Source organism: Fopius arisanus, unplaced genomic scaffold (genome assembly GCF_000806365.1).
Source record: "Fopius arisanus strain USDA-PBARC FA_bdor unplaced genomic scaffold, ASM80636v1 scaffold00145, whole genome shotgun sequence".
NCBI classification, from domain to species: Eukaryota; Metazoa; Arthropoda; class Insecta; order Hymenoptera; family Braconidae; genus Fopius; species Fopius arisanus.
The window spans coordinates 113,898-123,673 of NW_011887884.1; the positions used below are offsets into that span (position 1 = coordinate 113,898).

The 9,776-nt window shown below is 41.9% G+C and overlaps 1 protein-coding gene across 2 annotated transcripts in view; it reads left to right on the forward strand.

The window, feature by feature from the left end:
- LOC105272149 (LIM/homeobox protein LMX-1.2) overlaps positions 1-9,776 on the forward strand; it is a 168,879-nt gene that overhangs the window by 62,131 nt on the left and 96,972 nt on the right. The gene's annotated exons all lie outside the window — the stretch shown is intronic.

The following is a 9,776-nucleotide window of genomic DNA, read 5'->3' on the forward strand; positions in this document are numbered from 1 at the left end:
TGTGGATATTTAACTTTCTCTTTATATTAATCGGGGCGGCCATTTTCCCCATTTTACCATTTGGCAGAGACGTCATGGGACGCTCCCCAATACGGTGACTGTGAGGCCCCCACTACTGTCCCTACTATGATCGTACTAGGACCCTTATAATTGGCATGGTTATAAACTTTATTGGATTCCTAACTCGAGTTTATGACTCTGCTCCGAGCTACCTGAAGGTTGCCCATCCCTGCTCTAGACAACCCTTTTTGACCAACTCATCGGCTTTAACATTACCGACGATACCAGCGTTGCCAGGGTTCCAGTCCGCTTCCAGCTGGTTATCAACACGAACCCTTCCTATCAGCTCAGTGCAGTCGTTCACAAGTCGAGAGCAGCTGTCATGGAGTGCCCTCAGTACACGCTTGCTGTCTGAGCAGATGTATATCTTTCTGCCCCTTTCTGCTTTGTCCAGGATTTCCCTGACACAGACCCTCAGGGCAGCAAGTGCTAAGTGGAGTATGTGAGTCCTGTCCAAGGGCCCTTGCAGTTGAATGTCCCTCAGATCAGATTCCTGCCTCAGCTCAGTCGCCAATTCTGAAGCGAACGCCTGTCTAATGGCCTTGGAGCTGCAATCTCGCTGCCGAGATTAGTGTCACTTTGTGTATATTGAGCTGGGGCAGCTGCAGAAAGACCAGAGCCCCCAGTCCCGAGGTGGGGGTCGTTCTAAGCGCCGCCGTAATTCCTAGCATAGCTACTCTATCCGTCCTGTCTACCGTTTTCTTATGGTATAGTCGTCCACCAGACTGCAGCAGCGCACGTCAGCTGTGGCATCATTATGGCGGTGTAGATCCATTTCACGACCCCCATTCCAAACGAAGGGTAGTTTGGCTTTAGCCCAACGTGTTTCCGAGCACCCTCCTGCTTGTCCAATAAGTCAGAATGGCCTTATTTGTCGGCATGGTGATGTGCTTTTTCCAGCTGAGCTTTCTGTCGAGCCAAACACCTAGGTAGTTTACTTCTTCATAAAAGCTGAGTACTGTCTTGTAAATAAGGCAGACCATACGGTACACCTCCTCCTATTGGTGAACAACACCATCTCTGTTTTACTTGGGTTAATCCTAAGACCATAAGAGGTGCACCGCCGCCGAACATAGTCCAGCACCTTCGGCATCTTCCCGTGTAGTACGCCCTCGCTCCTGCTGGTCACAGCTGGTCACAAAAGTCACATCATCTACGTATTCAATGGTCTTCACCCCCAAACCCACGAGCCCAGTAAGGAGCCCATTTACGACGAGGAGCCACAGCGGAGACGAGATAACTCTCCTCTAAGGGCAGCCCCTTCTCGCCAGGGCCCTAACGGTGGTGTTCCAGAGAGAGGAGTAGACCAACCTGGTTCGGAGCATGGCAGCGATTCACTGATGATGGGTGCCTCAATCCTAAACGACGCCGCCGCGTTCGTCATGATTTCAAACGAAGTGTTGCCAAAGGCGCTCTCTATGTCAATAAAGACACCATGAGCATCCTCTTTCCCTTCGCTCTTTCTATTGTACCCACCAGGTTGTGCAGTGCGGTTTCAGTCGATTTGCCCGCCTGGTATGCATGCTGTGAGGGGCTGACGGCATTTATATTCAGCAGCCCTTTTTTAATGTACCTATCAACGAGCCTCCCCAGCGTTTTCAGCAAGAAAGAGCTTAAGCTCAGAGGCTGATAAGTTTTGGCCTGGTCATAGCTGCACTTACCAGGCTTGGAAATAAATTCAACCCTGACCTCTCTCTATCTTGTTGGGCCATGTCCTAAGGCAAAACATGCCCTTAGTGTTGGCACCAGCCTATGTAGAAGCCCCCCCCCCCCCGCCTGCAGAAAAGCCGGATATACTCAGGCAGAAACCGGACTCGTGGAGGAGTCGGGGAAGTGGACCTGGATTAGATGTTCCAGGATTTCATCTGGCTGGGCGATAGCTGCTTCATTGCGTTACTTAATGCCAGACCTTGTATGGGCCTGCCGGAGAAGACCATGTGGAGCCTGGCCTGAGACTGTGTAGCCAGATCCTTACAGAAGGTCCTCTAAACAGATTCCTTCGATTTCCTGATAACATTTTTGTCCTCCCTTTATACTTTCCTGTACACTGTTCCTGCACATGTTCTGTTTCAGAGCTGCCTGGTCAGGCCTCGCAGCTTTCCGAATTTCACCACGTGACTTTCCTTCTTTCCACCACAGTGTGATGTCAATGACGCACTGACGCCTAGTAGTAACAAACATTGGGCTGGGTCCTCTATTTAGGATCTCAAGATCCACGTCTGCCAGGTATTCTCATAGGGCTGTTCCTCTGTTGTTGTTCTTGCTGGTCCCGCATACAACATGCTGCGAATTTTCATCACAGCTTTTCGGACCTGCAGTACTGACAAGTTCCTGCAACTCTTCGGTGGGTGGTAGTTCTGCAGATTCATGCACTAGATACGCCCAACAGAAGACGATGTCCTCGATGTAGTCGAACCACAACCGCCGCCAGATCCCTGTAACAGAACTGTGCCATTACCTTGGCTGTACACGCTTTTCTGACAGCAGTGTAAGCCCTGGATCCCAGGCTGTCCCGAGAAAAGAACTCTTCCTCCTGAGCTAGATCAAAGCCTCTTACGGAGCCTTCGTAACACCAGCACTCCTCTATTAGGCATATATCTGGTCTACTACAAGGCGACTCAGCCAGGTACTTGCAGCCTTGCAGTGCTATTAGTTACTTTGGAAGCATCGGATGTACGGGGGGTTTATGTCGCCTCTCCGCGGGTTTTGCTCCTCTCAGACGCGTTCGCGCCTACAAGCCATCGGAGCGCCCTTACGAAAAGGTTCCCTGCTGACTTGGCTGACGTGTTCTTCAAGTCGTTCGCGCCCTGCTTGCGTCCAAAGCCGCCCGACAGGGACTAGACGAGAGTCCTATGAGCCCGTCCAAGGCAGTAGAACGGAGCCATCCCTGTCTCCTTGAGCCTTCCCAGGGAACTGGAGTCTACCCCCAAAACGAGGTTGGTGCCTATATTTCCCTGCCTGCGGTCCCGAACCCTCTACTTCTCGGTGAGGAGCCGTTTGTCTTGCCTAGCCAGTCTTTCCAGAGCAACCGCCGCCCCCACGGGTTTTCCCGAGAGAAAGGAGAGCCTCCCTGTCCTTGATGATAAGGGAGGTCCCGTCGCAAGAAGCAAGTGAGATTACCACATCTGTCAGCCAGTCCTTAATCCAGGTGGCAGCGCACGTCACCTACAGTGCCCCCTCCTCGAACCGGTAGCCTTCGAAACACAGGAGCTGACCATTCTGGTTAGTCCCGAACATCGCCTCCCCAGCGCGTCACGGATGAGTTCCGCCTGCACCGCCCGTCAGAGATGTAACCACGGCAACCCCCTCACCTTCGCCTTCTTCATAGGGATGGCGACCTCCGGAGGCGTGGTCTCAGAGGACCTGGGCTTTTTGGGTGCGATCCCCTTCTCCACACTTGGGCCTTTTGGGTCCCTGTCTCAGTAGTGTCTTAGATCGCCCAGTTTCGATATTCTACCTTGATTCAGTCTTGTTTCCATCATCAAGCTTGATCACTTTCACCTGGAACTCACCCCAAATTAACTTAGTTCGCCCCAGGAGAACTGGAGCATAACCGTCTCCTCTGGAGTGAGCAGAGGGCGATTGTATCCACAATTTTTTCAGATTGAAAAAGAAATGAGGTACACCATAGTAAAATCTTAATGAAATATCAACATCGTCGGTTGCACATTGTCGATGATTCAGTTGATCGACAACACTTACATAATTCTAACTATCTGAAATCAAAAAGACGTTTTGAAAAAATCCACCATTTGATAGGATCATCTACTCGAAGGTATTCGAATTATATCGAACTATGATGAAGATGTCCTGCAATAAAAGATAGACAGAAAAATATTTCGTCGATGCCCTCAATGGTATGGAACTTCGATACTAAGCCCAGATGGAAATGGATTACCTGGACGAATAATTGAATTGGCATAGTGTGAAATAAATACAGAGGAGCTTTATTACAAAGAATATTAAAAATATGCGTTAAATTATTTTGAAATTGGTTCAATATAAAGGACATGAGTAAAATATTGCGCGCCTGCATAGCCCTCAAAATCAACAGCAGCAGTGTCTCTAAGGGAGAACTGAACCACAATTCTTTTTGGCGAGAACGGGTAAAAAAACAAACAAGAATTCTCCTATTGAATCTATGTTCCAAAAAACTCGAGAAATAACCTGTACGAACCGAAAAAAATGCGAACAAAAACCAAGGAGACGTTTCGATACATGATCTCCGAAAAAAGAGAAAACAAACAGTAGTTGTCGGATGGAGAAGAAATTTGTTCCACATACTTCATTTTGAAGAATTTAAAAAATTACCAGAATAGGAAACTACGCTAAGTTATTCAGATGTTTCAATTTTTATATTTCATTTGTAACGTCTGCTTTTGAAATTAATAAAAATGTCATGGTGAGGAAAATTTCACATTTTCCATTTTTGATTCACTTCCCAGCTTTTCCTTCTCTTCAGCAATATTTCTCCTCTTTTCCTGTCCTTGAGTGTTACCCCCACTTTGGTTGATTTCAGCCGAGGAGAAGGCCCTTTACGACTTGGGTCAAAAAGGCCCATCACCCGACACAATAAGCTTTCGTCTACCCTTTGTTATGTATTAATAGTGGTCGAGAGCAGGACTTGCTCTCAAAGCAGAGGTTGCCCATCCGTGCATTAGACGATATCCTGAAGATACCAGTATCAGAACAAGTACGAATGCCCGAACGATGGGGACTTTTCCCTCATAAATTTGATGTTTAAATAATTACGAAACCACGTATGGACTTTCGGCTTGATATTTGTGGGAGCAGTATTCATTCTCATCAGTTTCACCAAGATTCCCGACGTCCAAACGCAGATTATTTTTTAAACGCACTTTTGATAAGCGATTGCACTGACGCGATACCTCTAGTCACGACTGCTTAACTGAGTCGCCCAGTTAGAGCCGGCAGTCAGTTATTGTGACAAACTAGAGAAATGGGAGTACCATTTTTATCAAAACTCATTTTAATCAATAATAGAAATGGATTCTTCTCCCGACAGCGAAATAATTATATGATTCATAATTTATGTTAGGGTTGAAGTTAAAAAGTGGCGGGGCAAAAATACACGGAAGAGGAGTCGGCGCTGGCAGCAGTGAAGACCGGGAAAAGTGTAGGCGAAGTGAGCAGGGTGTTTAATATACCTAGGACGATTTTATATGAGAAAAAAGCTGGTCTATGTGTTCCCAGGGTTATTAACAAAATACCACCATATGTTTTGGGGGATCTTGAAGAAGCAAATGTGTTCATTAGATAGAAGGTTTTTCTCGAACGACATCCATAGTTGCGTGAGAGATTATCTCAAAACTTGACTGCTAATCGCGTTGACGTAACCCCGAAAAATACAGGTGGACGATAAAAATGAAAAAAAAAGAAACAATAATTATGTGATTTATGAGTTCAACTTTCTTATCTTAAGTCCAAAGTGATGATAATTAATGAAATGAAGTAATTAAACCCGAATGCTATCGTTGATCCTCTAATGAACACATGAAAAACTACATCGTTCGTCTATTGAATGATTTTTCCTTCATTTAATGCGCAATTTGAGGGTATAATCATTGGAAAAATGCGTTTGTGCATGATCGAATTCTCATGCGTTTGGGTACTGGTATCTCCACACAAGCAAGATGAACATAAAAATAAAAATTAAAAAGTTGACAAAGTAATTTGAAAAAAAAAATGAGAAACAAGTTGTGCAATAAAGCATGAAGATAATCATTTTCAAGAAAAAAACGTACTTGATGCTCGAGATCAGCGGTTAAAATTGAAACATTTCGGAAGCACCAAAATAGACAGGGAGAGAAAAATTCAGTAAAAATAGTATTCTTATTAAAGAAATCATTGTCGACCCCAGTCACTCGATACTTTCAATCCTCAATGCCTCCCGCTCTTATATAGAAATGATCTGTACCTAATAAACCACGCGCAATCAGCTTTCCCATGGTTGAAATTTCATCAACTGATGTCTATGCAAACCGAAGTTATGATTATTTGAACATCAGAGGCCATGAAGATGGTATGTCACGTCTATCTTGGAAGTTTTAGGTTCGCTCAAATTTTCAGCCCCGGTGTAAGCAACAAATGATGCATTTCCACTATCATTTAAGAGTTGATTTTCTGAGATTTCGAATGATATTATTCTCTATCATTGATATCGGTTTGGTCTTTGATTAGGAACGATGAAACATGTGATCATATGAAATGTCTACCTTATATTTTTGCAATACATGACATGTTTTTGTCAAATGAATGGAGGAAAACCATAACTATTATATATAATTTCAAACCTCACTTTCTGACCTTTCTAAAGATACTCTATTCATTGGCTTATTTCTAGTCTGTATGGGAGTATGAACTATTGAACTGATTACAATCGCATCGATCGCATCAATTCTCTGTGTTCAGGATATATACTGTGGTTTTTGCAATTCCAGAGGAAACTGATCAAATATTCTTCACAACGTTCAAGCTTGAAAGATAAGCTTTCAAATGATACAACTCTCATTGAGGTTTAATAAGTATTTTTTATTTTTATTTTTTACATTTTTCCTTTTCCTATTACCATTGTTACCATGGTTTGATAGGCGCCCCTTCGTCTTAGCCTTTAGCCTCTCCTACTATCCTCTCATTAGCCTCTCCTACTATCCTCTCATTATTTTTGCGGTAGCATGGGCCGACTTTTCTGTACTGCGCCCATTTGGCGTGTACTGAGGGAAACCATGTAAAACCTCAGTAGCGCAGCCGGCCGGTACTGCGGGGATTCTGCTGTGTTCATCAGTCACACTGACTCGGTGAACACACCAGCTCTCCGCACCCGTGCCTGACGGCGGCAGTCTACACGCCGATGGGTGTGACTAAGCGGGCACCCATCCAAGTACTAACCCAACTGAGCGTTGCTTAGCTTGGGGGATCGCCGGAGTCACACACCGCCCGCGTGGCTACTGTCGCCGCTGGTTTAATAAGTATTTTTCATGTAAATAAGTGTTGAAACACCAATTTATTTCAACAATATCCGCGCAACAAACGTCAATGAGAAAACTTCCGCTTTGAAGGAATAAATGAAAATTATCAAAGATGAGGGAAGTAACAAGAAAGTAGACACTTAATATAACAAAAACCAGTTGTCGGTAATGATTTAATATCCTGCCACTTGTTAAGATTGCTTCAATAGATTAATCTTTTTAGTTGACAGATACCGAATATATGATCGCCGATCACAACAATGCTTCGTAATGTAGTGCGTGTGTTCCGCGCGCGCCTATGATATTGTACCAGTTTAGTAGAAATTACGAAACAGTTACGCACGTTTCTCTGAAAGTTCAGCAATAAATACAGCCAGTTCAATTAAAAAGTGCGTAACCGTTCCGTAAATTTTCCTAATTACTGTTTTGACTGGCAGATTACGGTGTATGTGTTGGTTTGCGTAAAGATATGTTTTTGTTCTTTTAGATGATTTCGCATAATTTTTTTCTTTTCTATCTGAAGACACAAATATTGATGGGAATTTTCAAGTGATACTCTGTTAACCCTTTTTCTAAATTAAACATGAAAGAAAGAAAAGAATGAAACTTAGAATTGTGAAGCCATTTTTGTTCTTTTTACCTGCAGGTCATCAATTCCTAACTACCCAGAACGATTCTTTTTATCTCTAATTATTGTCTGATGGCGTAATAAGATGTACGTGAAATTATGTTTAATTTGACCAGCCTTGCTGGAGCAGAGGGTTTATATGTAATTCCTCTTTTAACACATGTACAACCCGCATTTATAATAGCTTAGAATTCCGCCGATATATTGAGCTAACTGTAAGCCATGTGAGAAAAATCAAAATCGATCGTAAAATTCAGCTCGATCAGTCAAACTGTTTTTGAAAAATTTGTTTATAAACTATTTTTTCCTCCCGAAACGGAAGCATTGTAATCGTGCAGAAATAAGTTTTTGTTTTTTGTGTTAGATTCATCCATTATGGTCTAAAAAGTTCGAAAATGCAATTTTTAGACCCTGTCCGTACGTATGTATGTATGTGTATATGTATGTGACAAACGTTATTTCAATTTTTTTTTAATTTTTTTGAATTGTGCGCGACTTGATGCATGCAATCAAATAACTTTGTTTTTCAAATGTAGTCACTGTCGAGCTCTATCCATCCACATTAATTCGAATTCGTTTCGATTGGTATAATTTTTTTTTTCAATTTTTCAATTATTTTTTTGAAATTTCGGATTTTCACGATAATTGAAAAAAAAATGGTTTGAATCAAATCCTGGATGGCTTGAAAAATTCACTCAAGTGTCTTTTGAACCGAGTTCGAAGATGAAAGTGATAGCGACAATAGTTGTTTATTTTTTATTTATTTTTTTTTTAATATTGAAATCTTTTCCATATCTCGGAATGTCATGCTCACAAGGATTTCAAGTAGAGTTTTTAACATCACTTTCGATACCTAACCAATATATATATATATATATTTATCTAAAGGTTATTTCGGGGACAGAAAACAGAAACCCTTCCAAATGGGTTAAAACGGTTGACAAACACCTAACATACTAAACAAAATTAATATCCGAGCTGAAACTGCATTGTTTGTTCCACTTCGTCCATATTTTTCATGTATTGTAGGATATGGGAACCATCATATAATGTATTATATGGGGTCATAGCTTTTTCATCCATAGTTTAGCTACTATGGGGACAGCTATAATTTGAGTTTGCATGTAAAGTATTTTTTGAGGACATTGGATAGTTTTGATTTTGAAGACTCTAAAGTGGGCACCAGCATATAAATTTTCTATTAACCGATCGTCCTCAATGGTCATCCCCATTTGTACTAATTTACGCAAAAATCACTTCGATTTTTCTTCTCAATCGAGCATTGAGAAGTCATAAACATATTATTTCTTAGTTCTAAGACAATGCGAAATTGCAGTTATTGATGTGTTTTAATTGAATAACAATCGTACCTTCCTATCTTGTCGTTATGCATTTTTTCGTTGGATTCAAGTATTCTAAATGATCTTCATTCAAGCTCAAAATTTGTAAAATCATTCATGCAAACGATTCGGAGGGTTTCATTGATCGTTCCTCCTTCAAAACGAGGGTTCGTATACCGCGATTTCCGTGAATGATCGCCGTACTCATTTGTGTATTCACGAGAATTCCCACTGACAATTATCGCATTAACCGGCTTCGAATGATGACGATCTTACGTGAAGGTTTCATAATATACATTACACTCATGCTTTCATGTCTTCATAGTGACCGATCCGTAAAATTTGAATATCCTCATATTTTCGATGTGTCCCCATAATGACCATACGTTAGAATTGAAATGTCCCTATATGTTCCATATGTCCCCATATCATACCATTAGTAGAATATCGAAGTTTTCCATAAATTAGTTTCTATCCCATCAATCAAATAAGCCTGTTACCATCATTGAAATCTTGCATTTCGCTGGAATAACCGTAATTTTCAGTAAACTCGGGATTGGTTTCGAATATTCTTCTAAAATTTGCTATGACCATCTAATCTCATAGTTCCGGATGGATACGTAAAAAACTATGTTTCGTATGGATTCATTCACCGCGTCAAATACAATTTCCTATCTTTTGGAAGTTAGTTTAAAATTTTGTTCGAAATGACCTCATAATATACTTTACGTCCATAGCTTTGCGTCCTCATAATGAACA